Genomic DNA, 20313 nt, shown 5'->3' with positions numbered 1-20313 from the left:
TCTGGCTGCTTAGAATATTTTCTCCTTGACTTGGGAGCTTTGGAATTTAGCTATAATATTACTAACAGTTTTCATTTTGGGATCTTTTTCAGGAGGTTTTCAACTTCTCTTTAAACTCTCTGGATCTAAGATGTTTGGGCAGTTTTCTTTTAGAATTTCTTGAAATATGATGTTTGGGATCTTTTTTTTTGATTATGGTTTTCTGGTAGTTTAATAATTCTTAAATTAACTCTTCTTGATCCATTTTCCAAGATTGGTTGTATATCCTTTTAGACTATTTACATTTCTTTATATTTTTTTTTCATTCTTTTGACTTTGCTTATTGTTCCTTGATTTATCATGAAGCCATCAACTTCCATTTGCCTGATTCTGATTTTTAAGCAATTATTTTCTTCAACAAGTTTTTGTAATTCTTTTTCCCTTTTGCCAATTCTACTTTTTGAGGAATTCTTTTATTTGGTGAATTTTTGTACCTGTTTCCATTTAACCTATTCTGCTTTTTAAGGAATTCTTTTATTTAGTGAATTTTTGGGTCTCTTTTACCATTAGACCAATTCTGTTTTTTAAGGTATTATTTTCTTTAGTATCTTTGTGCTTATTTTTACCAACCTGTTTATTCTCTTTTCACAATTTTCTTGCAATACTCTCATTTCCCCCCATTTTTTCCTCTTTCTTATCTCTTTCTTTAATTCTATGAATTCTTGTTGTACTTGCAACCAACTACATTTTTCTTTTTTTCATTTTCTGAAATATTTATTTACTCATTCAACAAATATTTAACATAGAATTTTTTTTATAGCTTTTTATTTACAAGACACATGCATGGGTAATTTTTTCAACATTGATCCTGGCAAAACCTTCTGTTCCAAAATTTCCCCCTTTTCCCCCCCACTCCCTCCTCTAGATGGCAGGTAGTCCAATACATGTTAAATATGTTAAAATATATGTTAAGTCCAATATATGTACACATATTTATAGAGTTATCTTCTAGCTACATTTTTCTCTGAAACTTTAGTTATAGTTGTTTTCTCATTGTTCACATCATTTTTTTCCTGAGATTGTCTTTATTTTTCCCATCACCATAGTAGCTTTTTATAACCAAATTCATTCTTTTTTCCTTCTGAATAATTTTCCAATTTTATTTCTTGACTTTGAACTTTATGTCAAGGATATAGGGAGGCACTGCTATTTTCTTTTCTTTTTTTTTATAGCCTTTTATTTACAGGATATATGCATGGGTAACTTTACAGCATTAACAATTGCCAAACCTCTTGTTCCAATTTTTTACCTCTTACCCCCACCCCCTCCCCTAGATGGCACGATGACCAGTAGATGTTAAATATATTAAAATATAAATTAGATACACAATAAGTAGACATGACCAAAACGTTATTTTGCTGTACAAAAAGAATCAGACTCTGAAATATTGTACAATTAGCTTGTGAAGGAAATCAAAAATGCAGGTGTGCATAAATATAGGGATTGGGAATTCAATGTAATGGTTTTTAGTCATCTCCCAGAGTTCTTTTTCTGGGCATAGCTGGTTCAGTTCATTACTGCTCCATTGGAAATGATTTGGTTGATCTCGTTGCTGAGGATGGCCAGGTCCATCAGAACTGGTCATCATATAGTATTGTTGTTGAAGTATATAATGATCTCCTGGTCCTGCTCATTTCACTCAGCATCAGTTCGTGTAAGTCTCTCCAGGCCTTTCTGAAATCATCCTGTTGGTCATTTCTTACAGAACAGTAATATTCCATAATATTCATATACCACAATTTATTCAGCCATTCTCCAACTGATGGACATCCATTCAGTTTCCAGTTTTTAGCCACTACAAAAAGGGCTGCCACAAACATTCGTGCACATACAGGTCCCTTTCCCTTCTTTATAATCTCTTTGGGATATAATCCCAGTGAGGCACTGCTATTTTCAGAACTAGTTCTGGGGTTCTGTAAATTTTCAGCACTTCCTAAAGGAGAGGTCAAGTCACTGCTCTCCTGGTTTGTGCTCTGATTTTTATCTAGGAAAATATTTTATCTAGGAAACCATAATCAAAAAAAAAAAAAAAGATCCCAAAGGGATCCCCAAGGGACCTCTGCATCCCTGTAGCCACAAGTGCTAATGCTCCTTTTAGTCCATTAACTGTGTAACTAAGTCTCCTGCTCTTTTGTTGATACAAGTGCTGGAGAAGAAAGGAGAAAATGTATAATGAAGGACAGTGATCTGAGAGAGAATTGAAGAATCAAGGAATTGGAGGTTATCATGTAGACAAAGAGCAGAAACTGGTATTGGATGGAAGATAGAGGGAGAAATTCAGATAAAGGATGTCAGAGTTCAAGACTATGAAGGTACTATATTATAGCAAGACCAAGGGTATGAGCATGTTTGTGTAACTAAGGTGAGGAAGGAATAATAAGTCATGGGAAATGAGTAGAGTGATGGGCTGGGAAACCAGGGTATTTATTGTTGTTATCTACTTGTTTTTAGTCTCATCTGATTCTTTTGGATTTTCTTGGCGAAGATCCTAGAGCAGTTTGTCATTTGCATCTCCAGTTAGTGTCTGAGGCCATATTTGAACTCAGAAAGATAAGTCCTCCTGACTCTAGGCATATGTTATGTCCACTGCACCACCTGGCTGCGAGGGTATTTGAGAAAGTATCACTATATATGTATAAATCCTTTTCAGGACTTCAGGACAGAAATTGAAGAGGAAAGAAAGATTATGAGCCAAGATCTGAATTCAGGTGAAAGATGGGGAGTGTCCTAGCGTTATTAGAATTTTGTGTGGATTGCATGAATCTCAAAGGAAGAAAGACACAATTGAAGACAAGAAGTATTCCAATTTCTTTACCTAGACCAGTGAGTGGAGAGGAATGAATGGAGAGGAATGCCTCCAGTAATGTAAGGGTATTGAGTCAGAAAGGAAAAGATTTATGATGAAAATAAAGCTGTTACCTATGTAATAAGCATCCCAAAGGGCAGTTAAAATCATGGTCAGCTTTTGGTTGAGACTTTGATAGGAGAGGGATTTGAGGGGAATGGGAATATATGCCTCCCCACCCCAAGACAACAAGCAATATGATATAAGCTAAACATGTACAATTCTTCTAAAAATATTTCTACATTCATCATGCTGCACAAGAAAATCAGATCAAAAGAGAAAAAAGAAAGAAAGAAAAAAAAAAACAAGCAAGCAAACGACAATAACAAAGGTGAAAATACTATGCTTTGATCCACATGCAGTTTCCATGATCTCTTTCTCTGGATGTAGATGGCATTTTCCATCACAAATGTATTAGAATCACCTAATACAAGAAATAATTAAAGAAAATTGTTCTAAAGAAAATAGGGGAAAGTAGAAATAGAAAAAAAAACCCAGTGATCACCACCTGAAAGAAATCCTACAAAGAAATCTTATAGGAACATTATAGCTAAATTCTGAAACCTCCAAATCAAGGAGAAAATATTATGAACAACATGGAAAAAAACAATTCAAATATGGCAAAGTCACAGTTAGAATCACACAAGACTTAACAGTGATTTCATTAAAAGATCACAGAGTAAAAGAATTAGAATTATGGCCAAAAATATCATGCACAGCAAAAGTTAAACAATCTTGAATGAAAAAAAAAATAGGACATTCAATGAATTATTAGACTTTCAGGACTTTGTTGCAAAAAGACCTGAACTTAATAGAAAATTTGACATATAAGATCCAAGAGAAATATCAGGTGAACATCAAAGATTAATTTCAAAGGACTTGACAAGGACAGAATGTTTGTGGCTTTTATGTGGAAATATGAACCATATATCTGAGATTGTCATTAGTAATTCAGTAGTTCAAAAGAAAAATCGGGGTAGAGCTGAGTATGATGAGATTCTAAAAAGCAAAACCATGTACAAAAAGATAAAAAGAGTAATTAGGTTATTTGAATGAGGTGTGAGAGCAAAAACTGACACAGAGGAATTAGATGGAGAGGAGGGCTAATAGTTCTAGAATCCTACTAACATTATGAATGGGTTAAAAAAAGGAACAATACATACATATACACACATATATATATATACATACTATATATATATATATTTGGAAAGGTATGAGCCTTCTAAATTTGTAAAAGAAATAAGAAGGTGGAAGGAATAGAATAAGGGGTGTAATATAGAAGTGTGTGTAGATGAATGGAAATGAGATGAGGTGTGTAGATTAGTAAGAATGGGGTGAAGAGAAAGGGAAAGGGTGGGAGGAGAAGGTGGGGGGGAGAGGATGAGGGAAGGATCCTTGGAAGTAGGTGTGGGAGGAGCATAGGTTAAGTAATAACAAAGCAAGGTAGCCAGTAGAAATAAAGTAGGTAAGTCATCAGGGATAGAAAATAAAAGATACACACAAAGATAATAATATTGATCAGGAATAGAATTTATTAGAAAAAAAAGCAGGGGTAATAATCATTGATCTCAGACAAAGTTAAAGTTAAAATAGTTTCAATCAAAAAAAGAAAAATAGGGAAACTACATATAAGTCATATTAATATGTTTTAATAATGTTTTAGACTACTTACAACAACTAGATAGTATAAGGTTGAAATACTGGTGTGTTGTAGCAAATGATGAGCTGATGGATTTTTAAAAATATGGAAAACTTGGAATTAAAAATGATGGTGTTATCTATCTTCAGAGGACAAACAAGTATAGTTTATACAGATGTATGTGAATGTATATATATATATGTGATTATAGATAATTTATATATATATCTCCATGTTTAAATATAGTTTGCTTGGGAGAAGGTGGGGGGAGGAGGAAAGGGGTAAAAAAGAATAAAGTAAAAAATGCACAGCAGAGAACAAAGAAAACCTACAAGAAACTGAAGAAAAAATGCTATGAATATAATATGTAGTATTTATTACATACATACATTTTCTTGAAATGGAAATTTATTGTTTTGTATTTTGAATGCTCTCATGTTCTGTGCACATGACAATTTTTTTTTCTATTTAAGTTTTAAAAAAATAAATACATTTAAAATATGATCCTTCTTTTCCTTCAAGAGACTGGAGGTCAGGCAGAAGATGTGTGGCTCATAGCAGTATGATACCTACTTCTTCCCTTTATACTGCTACCAGAAGCTGGAGACCTGGCAGGAGTCTTGTAGAAATCAGGCTGCAGTCCAGATGAGGCACGAACTAGGGTGGTTGCTATGTGAGTGCAGAGGAGGGAACATTTGCAAGAGATGCTGTGGAGATAAAACGGTACGATTTGGCCAATGTTTTGGATATCTGGGGATAATGTCAATGAAGGGTCAAGGATGGCACAGAAGTTTTGAATCTGATGAAATGAACATAGTATTTTGGACAATAATAATTCAGAAAAAAAGAGTGCGTTTGAGGGAGGGAGAAACAATGAATTTTGTTTTGGACATGATGAATTTGATGTTCTACAGAACATCCATTTGGAAATATTCAATAGGCAGTTATAAAGTTCAGGTGAGAGACTAGAGCTAGATATGAAGATATGGAAGACATTGACCCCATGGAAGTTAATGAAATCATGGAGAAAGAGTTTAAAGAGAAAGAAAAAAATTGGGGGGTTAAGCCTTGAACTAAGCTGTTAATGAGTATGACATGGATGATGAATCAGGAAAGGAAACTGAGCAGTAGTCAGAAGAATCAGGAGAGAGAGTAATGACATGGAACTCAAAGAAGAAAGAGAATCCAGAGAGTAATTCACAATGCCAAATGCTCAGAGAGGTCAAGGAATATGAGGATTAAGAAAAATCTATTAAATCTGGTGAGTAATACCTTACTGGTACTTTGGAGAATGCAGAGTGAGAGGAGAGGAAGTAGGAAGATCAAATCAGCAAACACTCACATTTAGTATCAATACAACGATTTTTTAAAGGTTTATCTTTGTTATTGTGATGTTTCCCGCCCTGCTCTATAAAAATATCCTCAGTTACCTAGGATATTGTAGAGGCTTCCTAGAGCTGGAAAGAAGATGATTCCATGCAATTGAATATCCAAAAGATCCAATATAAGATAGTTACCTATCCCAATTTTTTTTAAATCTTTCCATTCTTTTATACATTTTTTGCATGTGATATGCTTGAGAAAAACTTAAAATGAGCCAAGGTCACTAATAGTGATCTGTACTAAAGGCCTTATGCTTATTCAAATTTAGCCTTATTTTTCCTAAGAATCAGTTCAACCATTCCTGCTTTCTCTTTGGAATTCTTATTCTATTCCCAGTATGGTTTCCTATATCCTTGAGATTTTCAAGTAGCCTTAGTAGACACTTAGTTCAAAGTGCAATGATGTCCTTTGGAAGCCATCCATTCTGTTTTTCTGAGGGCCTCAATATTATTTTTCTACCACCATTATATAATGACTTTTCCTCTTTTGAAGTCGGTCTTCTCATTCTTCTTTGCTGTCATCTGCCAATCTCTAGGTTACTCTTCCAACTTTCTCAATGACTTTAGCACCTGGATTATAATATTTTCCATATTATTCTTGCCAACTTCTCTAGGTATTTCAATATCCATGTTTATGATCCCTTCAAGAACCTGACTACACACATTCCTTCTAAATATCAGCTTTTTCTTTTTATTACCTCAGTTTGACCCTCTACTGGTGTGGTCGGTCTGGCCTTGGGCTTGCTATATCTCAGATTTGTACTAATTCTTATTTTTTAAAATTACACTGATAATAACCTAATCATGAGAAAATATTTCTCTAATTATTTAGATTCTTTACCTTTAAATTCTTTAAAGTATGTTTTGTTGCTGTGTTCATATAATTGTTTTATTTTTTCAAAATAGATTCCCAAATATTTTATATATTCTATAGCTATTTCTTTCTTTCTTTCTTTCTTTCTTTTTTCCTGGGAAAAAGGGTTAATTGACTTGCCCAGAGTCACACAGCTAGAAAGAATCTGAGGTCAGATTTGAACTCAGGTCCTCCTGACTCCACAGCTGGTACTCTAACTACTCTGCCATCTAACTTCCCCTTTATAATGATTTCAAATGAAATTTCTTTTGCATATTTCCTACTGTATTTTGTTGGTAATCTACAGAAATGATGGTGATTTAATGTGTTAATTTTGTAGCTTAAACTTTGCTGAATATATTAATTGTTTTAATTTACTTTTAGTTGCAGCTTTAGGATTCTCTACTGAAGCTATTCCATCATATGCAAAAAGTGACAGTCTAGTTTCTTCTTTGCCTATGCTTAAATTCTCAATTTTTATCATATAGCTAACCTTTATTATTTTGTAGCCTAAAGCTAGCATTCTTAGAACTCTATCAGATAATAGTACCAATCCTTGCTTTATCCTTTATCTTACTGGAAAGACCTCGAGCTTTTCTCTATTACAAATAATACTTACTTTTGGCTTTAGCTAAATATTACTCACTGTATAAAGGAAAGATCCATTTATAATTTGCTCTTTTTGGTTCTAGATTCAGAAAGTGGAAGTCTGAACCTAGAAGTCTGAGAACTGGGGACTTAGGTGCCCAAGGTTCCAGGCCAGATGTTGCACCCCAGCAGGAAAGATCTATGAAATTACAGAACCAGAATGGTGATTTGGACTTGAATATAGTGGAACTAATACTATATAGGAACTCAGATAAAGTGTGAATTTAATCTTCCTCCTTTCCTCAGAGTCTGAGAAAATATAAAAGTGGCATGGGGGTTTACCCTTCTGAGGTATTGGGGAAAATATTTGTGTTTTTCCTATACATAGGTATAGTAGGTTTTATGGTTGAAGCTCCTAGAAAATTACCTTCTACCTCTAAGTATTTTTTCTCTGTTTGTATTCCTTCTTTTTGATCCAGTTCTCCATGGAGAACAATATCAATAACAAATGTTAATAAGTATTTATGAATGTTTAATTTCTGTGTGCATGTGCTGAAGAAAATAAATACTTGCTGGAAGCACTATGCTAATGATTAGGAACAACTGTCTATTTAGTCAGTTAAGAAACACATTTAAAGTGCTGATTTATAGTCAGAGAATTATGGTAGTCAGTCCTAATGTGAGAGAAAGGTCAGTTCAAGCCTCCAAACTATATATTTTTTTCCTTTCTATCCTCTCTTCTTCCACCCCCAGCTGCATTGCTTTCCTTGTTGTTCTAATAACTCAGATGAACCATCAAGTTAGTCAGTCAAAATAATTTAAAATGTTGCATTTGTAAAGAGGATCTTAGTTTAAATCTCAATTCTGCCACTTACTACCTGTGTGACTTGGAACAAATTATTTCATTGGACCTCAGTTTCCTTAGTTTTAAAATGAGGGCGTTGGACTAGATGAACTTCTTTATGATCTTTAAAAGCTAGAAATTTTACTTCCTCGTAAATGTTTGTTGGCCGACTGACTTTACATCCTGGAATTGGGGGCAAACAAAGAGGAACATTACTTAGCTGATTAAGTTTAGTGCTTTGGTTCTGGCCCTTCTCAGGTCCTGGGTTTGGACAGATTTCTGCCCCTTTGCCCTCTAATATATCACACTAAGATTCCTATCTTAGCACAATATCTGCTCTTAGATTCTCATTATTTTTGTTGTTGAATCATTTTGGCCATACCCAGCTTTTTATGACCCTATTTAGGATTTTCTTGGTATAGATACAGGAATGGTTTGACATTTTCTTCTCCAGTTTATTTTATAATGAGTAACTGAGGCAGACATAGTTAAGTGATTTGTCCATGGTCACATAACTAGTAAGTGTCTAAGGCTATTCATATAAATATAAAATATATATAAATAAATATAAAAACTTGGCAGATGTCTTCTACTATTCATAGGATATCAGCTTTCACGAGGGATTCACATGAACTGGGCTCAGTAATCCCTAAATAGGGCCAGTCAGGCTTTTCTTGAAATCTCTGCTCCTTATGTCCCTACCTTGGAGTTCCTAGAAAATTTTCTAAAACAAAACTTAAGCATGCCTCATATTTAAGATTTCCCTAGTCAAAGGGATGAACTTCTAGAAAGAGATCACTTCTACAGAGAAAGTAGATGTAGAAAATAGTAAATATCAAGTATTGGACAGCTATTTATTTTTTTCCTTCATAACCAAAAAAATTGTATTGTAGAACACAAGTGATTTATAATTGTTCAATAACAAAAACTTAAAAATGGAAACAGTAACCACTGCTTCCTTTCTTTCAGGAGGTAAAAACAGCTTTGTAGAACTGATCAACAGCAATTTCACTTTAAAGTTAATTTTCCTCTGATCTATATTGTTTAAACATCTCACAAGTCCATCTCTTCTTGCCAGAAACAATGGGATAACTAGGACTTTCTTGGTAATAGTTATATCTTCTGAGTTTTTGCACAAATCACTTCCCACGGGGCAACTATGTCCTGATATCTTGAACTCATGAGGTTACCCACACAACTGAAAACATCCACTTTTCAGATTTGCTGTTTGGAGACTTGAGCTCAAGGAAATCCAGAAGCATTGAGGAACTTGAAGTCCAGTATCTTTGCCAGGACAAATAAACATCCCTACTACTATGTTCATGCAGAGACTAGATTTGAATCCAGGCTCTAACTCCAGGGTACATTCTTTATACCTCATTAACTGACAGAGAACATAGAAAGATTTGTGTGAATTGGTGCACAGTGAAATGGGCCAAATGAGAAGAATGATATACAAAATAATTACAACAATGCAATGAAAGTGTCATTCAAAGGAGATTGAATCTTGAATAATTTTAAAACCTATTATTGGCTTCTGGAAGAGAAGAGACAAGGAATCATTCTGCAGAATGTTGTATATATTTTCAGATACAAATTCAGGGCTGGTGCTCTATCCTCTGCACCACCTAGCTGCCCCATAATGCAATTTTTATAATTGATGATAAATATTCATTTATTACTCAGCCAATGAGAAGTTGTAATATTTTTCAGGAGTGAAAATAACTGTTCATATGGATATGTCCTACCAAACATTGCTAAGATTCTTGAAGCAAACATGCATATTTCAATAAAATGTCTTGTCAAGTAAGAATAAAAATCTGGAATATTAACTTCATTATACTTTTAACACTATGTTACGCTGAATTTCAACAAGTTCTATTTGATGTTACTTTTTGCTCTCTCAACAAAAAAAATAAGAGTGTGGAAAAGTTAAAAAATGTTTTCACACATTTAGGATCTTTCAAATCTGAATAGCAATTTCTGAATATTTGAGGCATATTTGCTGAAATTAGAAGAACTAAGTGACTCAATAATTTTTATATGTAGGAAAATGGGTCAAATCATAATTCTTAGTTGCCTTTCTCAAAGACCAACTTATATATTAAATGCTTCAATGCCCTCATACTTAAACATTACAATATGATTTTGACCCTAAAGTTTTAAGTTTAACCCACTTAAATACCCTGTAATATATACAAGGAAAGCTAAATCATGAAACCAGCTCTTATTATTAAGTTGTTCTTGTGGCTCTTGTTTCTAAAAAATTTTGAATTTCATGGTGAAATTTTTAAAATCACTTCAAAATTGCAAGAGAAAAACCATCAAACTTCTGTGTGATAAAGTATACCTTCTTGTTCACTTTCAATTTTCAAAAATAACAAAGAAAATCATCATTGATCCAATCCTCAAGAATGTTTAAAATTAGTTATTTTCTTAACAAATTTCAGCACCTGTTCCATTTTCACTACTTTTAAGCACAACACTTCCTGGCATATAACACATTAAACATGAAACTTATTATCAGGAGCATTTCCAATCTGCTTAGTCAATAATTTGGCTACAAATCCATTTGGTTTCCCCCTCATTGGACTATCTAGACACTCACATAGAAGATTATACTTTTCCAAGAGTTCATGTACTTCTTTAAAAACATGTTTACCTATCTGTAATGTGATTAAGAGATAGAATATGAAGCAGTTCTTCATTCAGGGTATGCTTTTTGTTCCATGCTCAAATAAATAGTTACTTGTGCCAATTAATTAATAAGTGATACCTTGGCACGAGTCTGCCTCAAATTCGGTGGCATTTTGATGAGAAAAAAATGCTTCAGGACTTGATGCTTGCCAGACACTCAGCACTTGGTTGCTGTCTTGATTGAGCAGTAGGGATATAAGGCTGGCTCCCATGGTTACTGGTATAGCCCTTGGCAGTGGGCAGATGCTGTAGTTGTGCCTTCTGGAAACCCGGCAGTTCCTACAGGATGATGTAGCTGCAGGATATTAATCTCCCTGCTCCCAAACTAATAGTACTGGAAGGGGTACCAAGGTGTGCTGAGCAGGAGGGAAACAGCAGGGGCAGGAGCAGGAGCAGCAAAGCAGCAGGTGGTGGGAAGCGAGAGGAGGAGCTGGCAGTTGTGATGGAGAGGCAGAGCTCCTGTCAGCCTGAGCCTGGAGGTCACAGGACCAAAGCTTCTGCTTCCACATACAGGCACTCCTTACTCTCAATATCGGGGTAGGGGAGACGATAAGGTCTTAGTTCCTCTCAGAAAGTGAATTGGCTCAAAAAGGGAGGAACCTGACTGGGCTGAGCTGGAAGCCCCACCTGCCCCTTTGGGGAACCAGATGGGGAGGGATAGTTAGGCTGCAGATTGGAAACCAACTAATAATGAGTACAAAAATACCACTGTATTTGTATTTTTATCAATTGCTATAGAAAAAGTTAATTTTCCAATTTTGATTTAAGTTCCCACTGATGTCTGCAGTAATTTCATCAATCATTTTGACAACAGTGTTTCTTGAGGTGATGAAATATTATGAGAAGATTTACCTTTTTCAAGACAAAAAAATTCAGTAGCTTTCACCAAAGACTTTTTTACAAATTTACTTTCACTAAAATACTTTGAATGTTTAACTCCAAGTTCTAAAGTAACATAAATGCCTTTGACTTCATGCTCATTCTCTTCATGCATTTTTATAAATATCTTTTTATTGGTTTTGAAATGCAGATTTCAAATTTCTTATTCTTCTCTTATTTTATTTAATTATTGAGAATACTCATATGGTGGACGCTTCATAGTGGTATTCTAAATTATTTTCCTTTGAAGATTCTAATACTGTGTCTCCAAATTACATTTTTTTTAACTTTAAAAAGCTTGACTCCCATTTTGTCTGAAATATTTTCTATTCTTCTTATCATCTCTTAATACTCTTAGAATGTGACATATATGCCCTTCTTACAAAATAAAAATTAAATACATTTTAAAACAATTTATAATCTTATATTTGTAATTTTTACCTTGCATAGTTTTCAGAGAAGACTCAACTCCATTTAAAAAATATTTGTAACGCTGTTGATATTTTTCATTTCTTAATCACCATAATATACAATGTATCCTTCTTCCTCTCTCTCTCTCTCTCTCTCTCTCTCTCTCTCTCTCTCTCTCTCTCTCTCTCCTCAAGAGCCACTCCATATGGCATACAAAACTTTTTTCTTTTAAAACATTTTAAAATGAGTTTTTATGGATAACTTATCTTGACCTATTTTATGTATAATGATGACACATGAAAGACAGCGAGGTGACACAGTAGATAAAGCACTAGACTTGGAATCAAGAAGCCTCATTTTCATGTGTTCAAATCTAGCCTCAGACACTTACTAGCTGTGGGACCCTGGGCAAGCCACTTAACCATAGCTTTCTCAGTTACTCATTTATAAAATGAGCTGGAGACAATGCAAACTTTGCCAACAATCCCGCCCCCCCAAAGGGATCACAGAGAGTCAGATATGACAAAATATTATTTCCTGCATCCCGCTTAACAGAGAATGAATTTGAGAGGCACCTAGAGCCAAAGTATGGATCTTCTACAATAAATCACCTCAGAAATTGTATTTAAAAAGAGCATTGAGTGTGGAATTTACTTGTATAGGAGGCAGCAAAGTTTTATTCTATTAGGCTACTGATAGGGAATGCATTTCAAAACATGACATGTTTTTTTTCTGGGTGTGAGAGACAGAACATGTCATGAAAAGAACAGCAATTGACTGAAGAGGAGATGTCCATCTCCCCCACCAGCCTTCTTGCTTTTGGTTTCTCTTACTTTCTCAGAAAAACAGTCTCTCATCTGCTTAGTATCCATACTAATGTTTTGTCCACCAACAAGGCTCTTCACCAACATGAATGAAGCTTTATTTTACCTGAGAAGGCCACCAAACTCACAACATGCTTCAGTAGGGTCAGTCCCTATGTAATGAAATGTAAGGCATATAATTTATAGCTACCATGCAAAAAAAAAAAAAAAAAAAAAGTGACATTCCTACTCCTCTTCAAATACTGAAAATATTGTGAAGTTCTTTATATAATTAATATTTTTCTGCATTAAAAAACAGATTATAATTTGTAAAGACAAGCTCTTGACTATAAATAGAGTGATTTTTAGGTTGTTTTGCCATTTTGCTCATATGCTTATGTAAGGTTCTCTGACCTTTGCCTTCCATACGCTGCAAATTCGTCTCTAATTTCTGCTATGTGTGCCAAAATCGGGCCTCCTTCTTATAATGCCTTTCCCCACCATCCCACTCTGAGCTTCCTGTGGCAGATCATCAAATTATTGTGCAAACCACCTCCTCACCACTATTTCCATCTATCACCACACTACCTCCTCCAATAACTACATATTTAAGAATGGAAAATTATTATTTTAGAGTTGTTGCGGTACTAATTAGTACTAACAAATTAGCTTAATAAATATTGTAATAAACCATTCATTTTTATAATCATAACATTCAAAAAGTTTTATGATATTTTTGTTTTAATATGTTATTTATGTTTTATTGCATTTTAAAATTTATTTTGTTTAATCTCTCCTAATTATGTTTTAATATGGCTTGGGTCACACTTGGGGAATGTGGTGGTCTGTGACAGTATATGTGACACCTCTGATGTAGAGTATTATTCAAACACAATGAATAAGTATTTTACAGCTGAGAAAACTGAAATTAAAACCTCTGAGGAAGGGGAAAGTTTTATTACAAATTCTATAAGAACCTCAGAAATGACAGCGATGTAACACCAGGAGACTATAGGTAGCCTGATGGAGCATGAGTTCCCATTCTTACTCTCTGGGCTGTTTCACTTGCCGAAACTACACCTTTGTTGAAGGGTATGGAATTCCTAGAATGAAGCATGTCATACTGCCATGATTCAAAATCTCTCAGGGTCCCAGGAGTAACATAAGAGTGAGTGAATACACTGCTATTATTCTTAAACCCCCACTATTACATTTCCTATTTAACGTAAGACTACTAACTCTTAAATATAAAATATTTAATAAATTATAAACTAAATGCAATAATAATCATAACATTTATTCAATAGAAAGCAAAAGCAAGAATAACCCTAATCTTTATTCAATATGTGGTTCAAGGTATAAAGCACCAGCCCTGGAGTGAAGAGTTCAAATCCAGGCTTAGGCACTTCCTAGCTGGACAAGTTACTTAATCCTGCTTCCCTCAGTTCCTCTTCTGTAAAACATGCTGGAGAAGGAAATGGCAACCCACTCCAGTATCTTTGCCAAATGGTGTCACAAAGAATTGGAGATGACTGAAATGACTCAATAGCAGTAATTATCCAATAGAAGACTGGAGCAGGAATAATCATCATATAACAATCCATTCATAAACCTGGGTCACATTCTTCCATCAATGCACAAAATGTCCCTGGAGGAAAACAGTCAAACTCAGAAACTGAGCAGGGAGTACCTGAATGGTAAAATCCACATGACTAGTGAAACTTGCAATGCTGTATTACAAGCTTTGATGTGCAAGAGTCTAAACGAAGGGATTTCCCTTGGTCTCTTCCAGGACAACCTACAATAAATTAAGCCACATCTTGCTAGCTGCTCCCCTTCTGATGTTCACTCTTATGCTCAGCAAGACTGCTCCCCTGCTAATATCCAAATAAATCAGTGACAAATTCTTTTTACTTGCAGCCATCCTCAATAGGATGGTAAGAAAGGGGTCACAAGTCTTTTGGTGTCAAGATGTTTCTTTAAGCCAGAGTACTTTCAAGCTCCTCTAATCTTCAAAGAATGGGATTCTATTTGTCCAATCAGCTCCAAGCTGCTTCTTACAACACATCTGACTGCAAAACAGATGGAAAGTCTGTCTTTTTTTCTTTTAAAACAGAAAAAGGAATTTGAAGGCAATGTAGACACTTTTAAGAGGTTTCCTTCTCTCTCTCTTTTCTCTCTTTTTCTTTCTCTCTTCTCTCTCTCTCTCTCTCTCTCTCTCTCTCTCTCTCTCTCCCTCATTCTCACTTTCTCTCTTCTCCCTTTTTTTCTCTGTATTTCCTCCTTCTTCCCTCTCTCACTTTATTTTTATTATTTTTTAGTAAATTTATTTATTTTTAATACACATTACTTTATGAATCATGTTGGGAGAGGAAAATCAGAGCAAAGGGGAAAAAAACATGGGAGAGATTTAAAAAAAGAAAAAAGAAGTGAACATAGTGTGTGTTGATTTACATTCAGTCTCCTTAGTTCTTTTTCTGGATGTGGATGGCCTTTTCTGCCCAAAGTCTATTCAGATTGCTTTGGATCACTGAACCACTGAAAAGAGCCAAGCCTTTGTTTTTTTTCTTAAATTTTATTATTATAGCTTTTTATTGACAAAACATATGCATGGGTAATTTTTCAACACTGACCCTTGCAAAACCTTCTATTCCAACTTTTCCCCTCCTTCCCTCACCCCCTCCCTTGGATGACAGGTAGTCCAATACATATTAAGTATGTTAAAGTATATGTTAAATCCAATATATGTATACATATTTATATAGTTATCTTGCTGCACAAGAAAAATCAGATCTAGAAAGAAAGAAAAAAACCTGAGAAGGAAAACAAAAATGCAATCAAACAAGAGCTAAACCTTTCACAGTTGATTATCACTTCTCTCTCATTTCAGAGAGCAATAAGCACAATAGCTACAACATCCTGGATCCTACAGTATCAGGATTCAGATGTTAGTCAATGAACTTCCAAGGATTGCTCCAGCCTTTCCCCTGCCAATCAGCAAAGTTATTCCTCTCTTCCAATCAGCAAGCTCTCACAAAGTAGATAAAGAGTACATTGCATCAGATGGAAGCTTGCTCTGTCTTCTGTCTTCCTATGAATCCTGCTCTCAGTTCACTTTTCTGTCTCTTCCTATAATTTCTTCCCAGGCTTCTTAACAAACTCTAATTCTCAAAATCAAAGTCTCCTGGTTGCCAGTGAATCATCTTTACCTTAGGAGATAAAATTAAATAATTCATCTTTCTTTTTTAAAAAATTGATTTCCATTGACCCTTTATTTTTAGCTTACCCATAATTCTTTCTGCATCCTTTCTCCTCCTGCTCTCAGAGAATTATTTTTTATTTAAAAATTATTTTTAAAGAAAAAATTTAGAAAAGGGGAATACATTTTTAAAATCAGCAAAACCATTAAACACATCAAAAATTTTTGATGTGGCAAATCCTCAAAGAGATGGGAGTACTAGATCATCCTCATAGGTATAGAAAGGCATATGGTCCATAGGGTCATGAAGAATCAAGCATGACAGAACTCAAAAACGGCAACATGTAATGTTCCATACCTATGACCCATCTCTCCTCTGCCCTGAACCTCATTTCTTAGAGAAGAGTAACATGTTATATTTAAATACTATAATTAGTTTAACCATTTCTCAGTCAATGAGAATCTACTTTGTTTCCAATTCCTTACAGTGCTGGTATAAATATTTTAGTGTATATTGATTCTTTATTTTTGTCTATTACATCCTTTAATTATATTTTTAGTGGTGGAATATCTGGATTGAAGGTTATGGGCATTTTAGCCACTTTAACATATCTATCTTTCTGTCAGGCATGAACCCAACAATCCTTTTACATAACTTCCCAGTGGTCTATAGACATTTGATATATAAATTTGTAAGTTATTGAATTCAGAATTCTAAAAACATTCACATGCAAATGAGCTGATGTCCTGAACCTGTCACCAACTTAATAATTACTCTGCCTTCAAAGAGGTACTTTGAGTACATTTATCTGAGTGATAGTGCCCTATATAGTCTTCAGAACAATCTGTCTTTTCTTAGTGTTTTATGTGAGCAACTGTGTTTCTTCACGTCAGTATTAAAAACTTTCTATACACAAATGTTATTTTTCTGCTGCTTTCAGCAACCAAACTGTTCACATATGAAAGTACCTAACATGAAGAATGATTCAGAAGAAAAGTAAAAACATTAAAATAAAAGAAACAAGAAATAAAGCCAGGAATTAGAATTCTTTTTTTTTTTTTAATTTAATAGCCTTTTATTTACAGGATATATACATGGGTAACTTTACAGCATTAACAATTGCCAAACCTCTTGTTCCAATTTTTCACCTCTTACCCCCCACCCCTCCCTAAATGTCAGGATGACCAGTAGATGTTAAATATATTAAAATATAACTTAGATACACAATAAGTATACATGACCAAAACATTATTTTGCTGTACAAAAAGAATCAGACTCTGAATTATTGTACAATTAGCTTGTGAAGGAAATCAAAAATGCAGGTGTGCATAAATATAGGGATTGGGAATTCAATGTAATGGTTTTTAGTCATCTCCCAGAGTTCTTTTTCTGGGTATAGCTAGTTCAGTTCATTACTGCTCCATTAGAAATGATTTGGTTGATCTCGTTGCTGAGGATGGCCTGATCCATCAGAACTGGTCATCATCTAGTATTGTTGTAGAAGTATATAATGATCTCCTGGTCCTGCTCATTTCACTCAGCATCAGTTCGTGTAAGTCTCTCCAGGCCTTTCTGAAATCATCCTGTTGGTCATTTCTTACAGAACAGTAATAAGGAATTAGAATTCTTAAATGAAAAATTAATAATAATAAGAGAATCAAGAATTTAGAATAAAATTCTGACATCATTTTCAAAATAGTAGTTATTTGAAAAAGAAAACAGAATTGGTAAAAATACATAGACAAATGAAAAAAATTGACTGAAGTCAAAAGACAATAAGATTGAAAGAATATACAAAAGTCATATATAGCAAGGATACTGAATTTGAAGATGGGATGTGAAAAGATACTCTTGAAGAAACGATTTCTAGAAAAATGTAATGAATAAAATCCAAAATGCTATACTACTAGACATAATACAGAATAATTACTTAGAAGCATTTGAAACAAGTAGCAATGAGAGAATACCAAGTGCACCAACAGAGAGAATAATAAAATTTAACTCACCAAGAAGTATCATGATCAGATTTCACAAATGACTTTATCAAACAATAAATATTACAAGTAACCAAGAAAATAACATTCACATTCTCATGAAAATACCATCATATGACAGGATTAATTCTAAGATTGCTAAGAAATCAAAGTAAAAAATAAAATATCTCATTCCAAAAAATAAAATAAGCCAGTTTTCACCCCCACCCATCTCCTAATATATTCTGAAAATATATGTCTAGTAAATGGTGAAAAAATTGGACTTCAGCAATGGGAAGTTGAGTCGCTTTTCCAAAAAAACTATATTTGAGCAGTATATTCAAACTCAATAAACCAAAGAAAGGTAAATATGTTTACCTAGCAAGAAAAGATTAAGAATGAAATTAATGCTTTCACAGGTCTGGGCTTATTTTAGGTAATGGTTCTAGAAGGCTTTTGTGTTTATTTTATTTTCTCTTAAAAAATACTTTTGGGAGGGGCAGAGCCAAGAAGGTGGAGAGTAGACAAGTCTTTATCTGAGCTCTTCCTGGTATTTCTCAGATCAACATTTCTGAACTGGTTTTGTAGAGAAAAAAGAACTCACGAATATTTGGAGCATAACAAATTTTCAGCAGAAAATATTTTGGAAGAACTTCAAAAAAGATCTGTTTCAATCAAGTAGCTGGGGGGGAGGAGAATGTGGGGAGGAGAATGTGGGGGTAGAGGGGAAGCAGGTGACTAAGCGCAGGCACAGTTCAGGGAGCCAAGGCAATGTGGCATCTGCTGTGGTGGGGAATCCACCAGGAGACTTTTAGCCAAAATACAGCAGCATTGGCTACTCTGTCCTGGTTAAAAGTCAGTGGATCAGCAGATTAGCTGTGAGATATCCAACACAAATTCAAAAGGCAAACAGTGAGCCTCTAAACCCCAGAATAACTTGGGACTTGGCTATCCTTATCCAGCACTGGATGGAAGGAAGTAGAGAGAGCCTGGAACAATCTCCTCTTTGCCCTAAGAACAAACCTCAAACTTTTTTAAAAAATGAGCAAAAAAGCAAAAAGAACTCTAACCATAGATAGCTTTCATGGAGACAGAACTGACCTCAAACCCTGAACTAAAAGCACATCATCTCCAGATGAAGTCCCAAAGAGTTATATGAGTTTGTTCCCATCTTACAAGGCTTTCTTAGAGAATTCAAAAAGAATCTTTAAAAAAAGAGTTAAAAGAAAAATGGGAAAAGGAAATGAGAACTTTGCAAGAGAGTTTGAAAAGGGAAACAGAAATTATCTGAAGAAAACATCTTAAAAATAGATTTAATGAAATGAATAAATCATATAACTCCTTACAAAATAGATTTGATGAAATGGAAGAAGCAAATAATTCCTTATAAAATAGATTTGGAAAAGAAACAAATTCACTGAAACACAGAATTTGTGAAATGGAAAAAAATCCAATGAACAAAACATCTTAGTTAAAAGTTCATTTGGCCAAATGCAGAAGAGGATAAAAAAGTTAACTGAAGAAAATAATTCTCTAAAAATTAGAATTGAACAAATGGAAGTGAATGACTGAATGAGACTTCAAGAATCAGTTAAACAAAACCAACAAAATGAAAAATTAGAAGAAAAATACTTTTGTATTATGTGAGAGAAATCTAAAAAACCAACAATAATTGAGCAAAATCTTAGGGATAAGCAAAAATCTCAGGGAATAAAATAGTGATGAGGAGAAAAATAAGGAAGAACTGAATTGATATTTCTAAAACAAAAATATAGACCTAAATGTTTATTAAGTAATAATATCCTAAATAATCTGCCAAAGAATAAGTCATAGGAAAAAATGAACATACTAAAGAGAACAACATTAGCACAATTTGCCAGAACATTTAAGTAATGTACTTAAAAGCATCCTTAGAGTAAATTATTTATCTCTAAGTAGTATGACTCTGTATTGACAGAAGGACGAGTTATTTCTCCATATATATGTCCTACTAACATATGTTTTTATATGTGTTCTCCCCTGCCTTTTTATTCTAGGGTGTATCTACTTTTACCACTGATGGTGTGCATATTTGAGGCTTGGGGGAAAATTGTTCTAGCATGATTTTTTTTTTGGTGTTGTTCACCCTTAATTTTCAAAGAGAACCAACAATATCCC

This window comes from Sarcophilus harrisii, chromosome 3 (genome assembly GCF_902635505.1).
Source record: "Sarcophilus harrisii chromosome 3, mSarHar1.11, whole genome shotgun sequence".
NCBI lineage: Eukaryota > Metazoa > Chordata > Mammalia > Dasyuromorphia > Dasyuridae > Sarcophilus > Sarcophilus harrisii.
Note: the sequence above shows the minus strand (reverse complement) of the source record.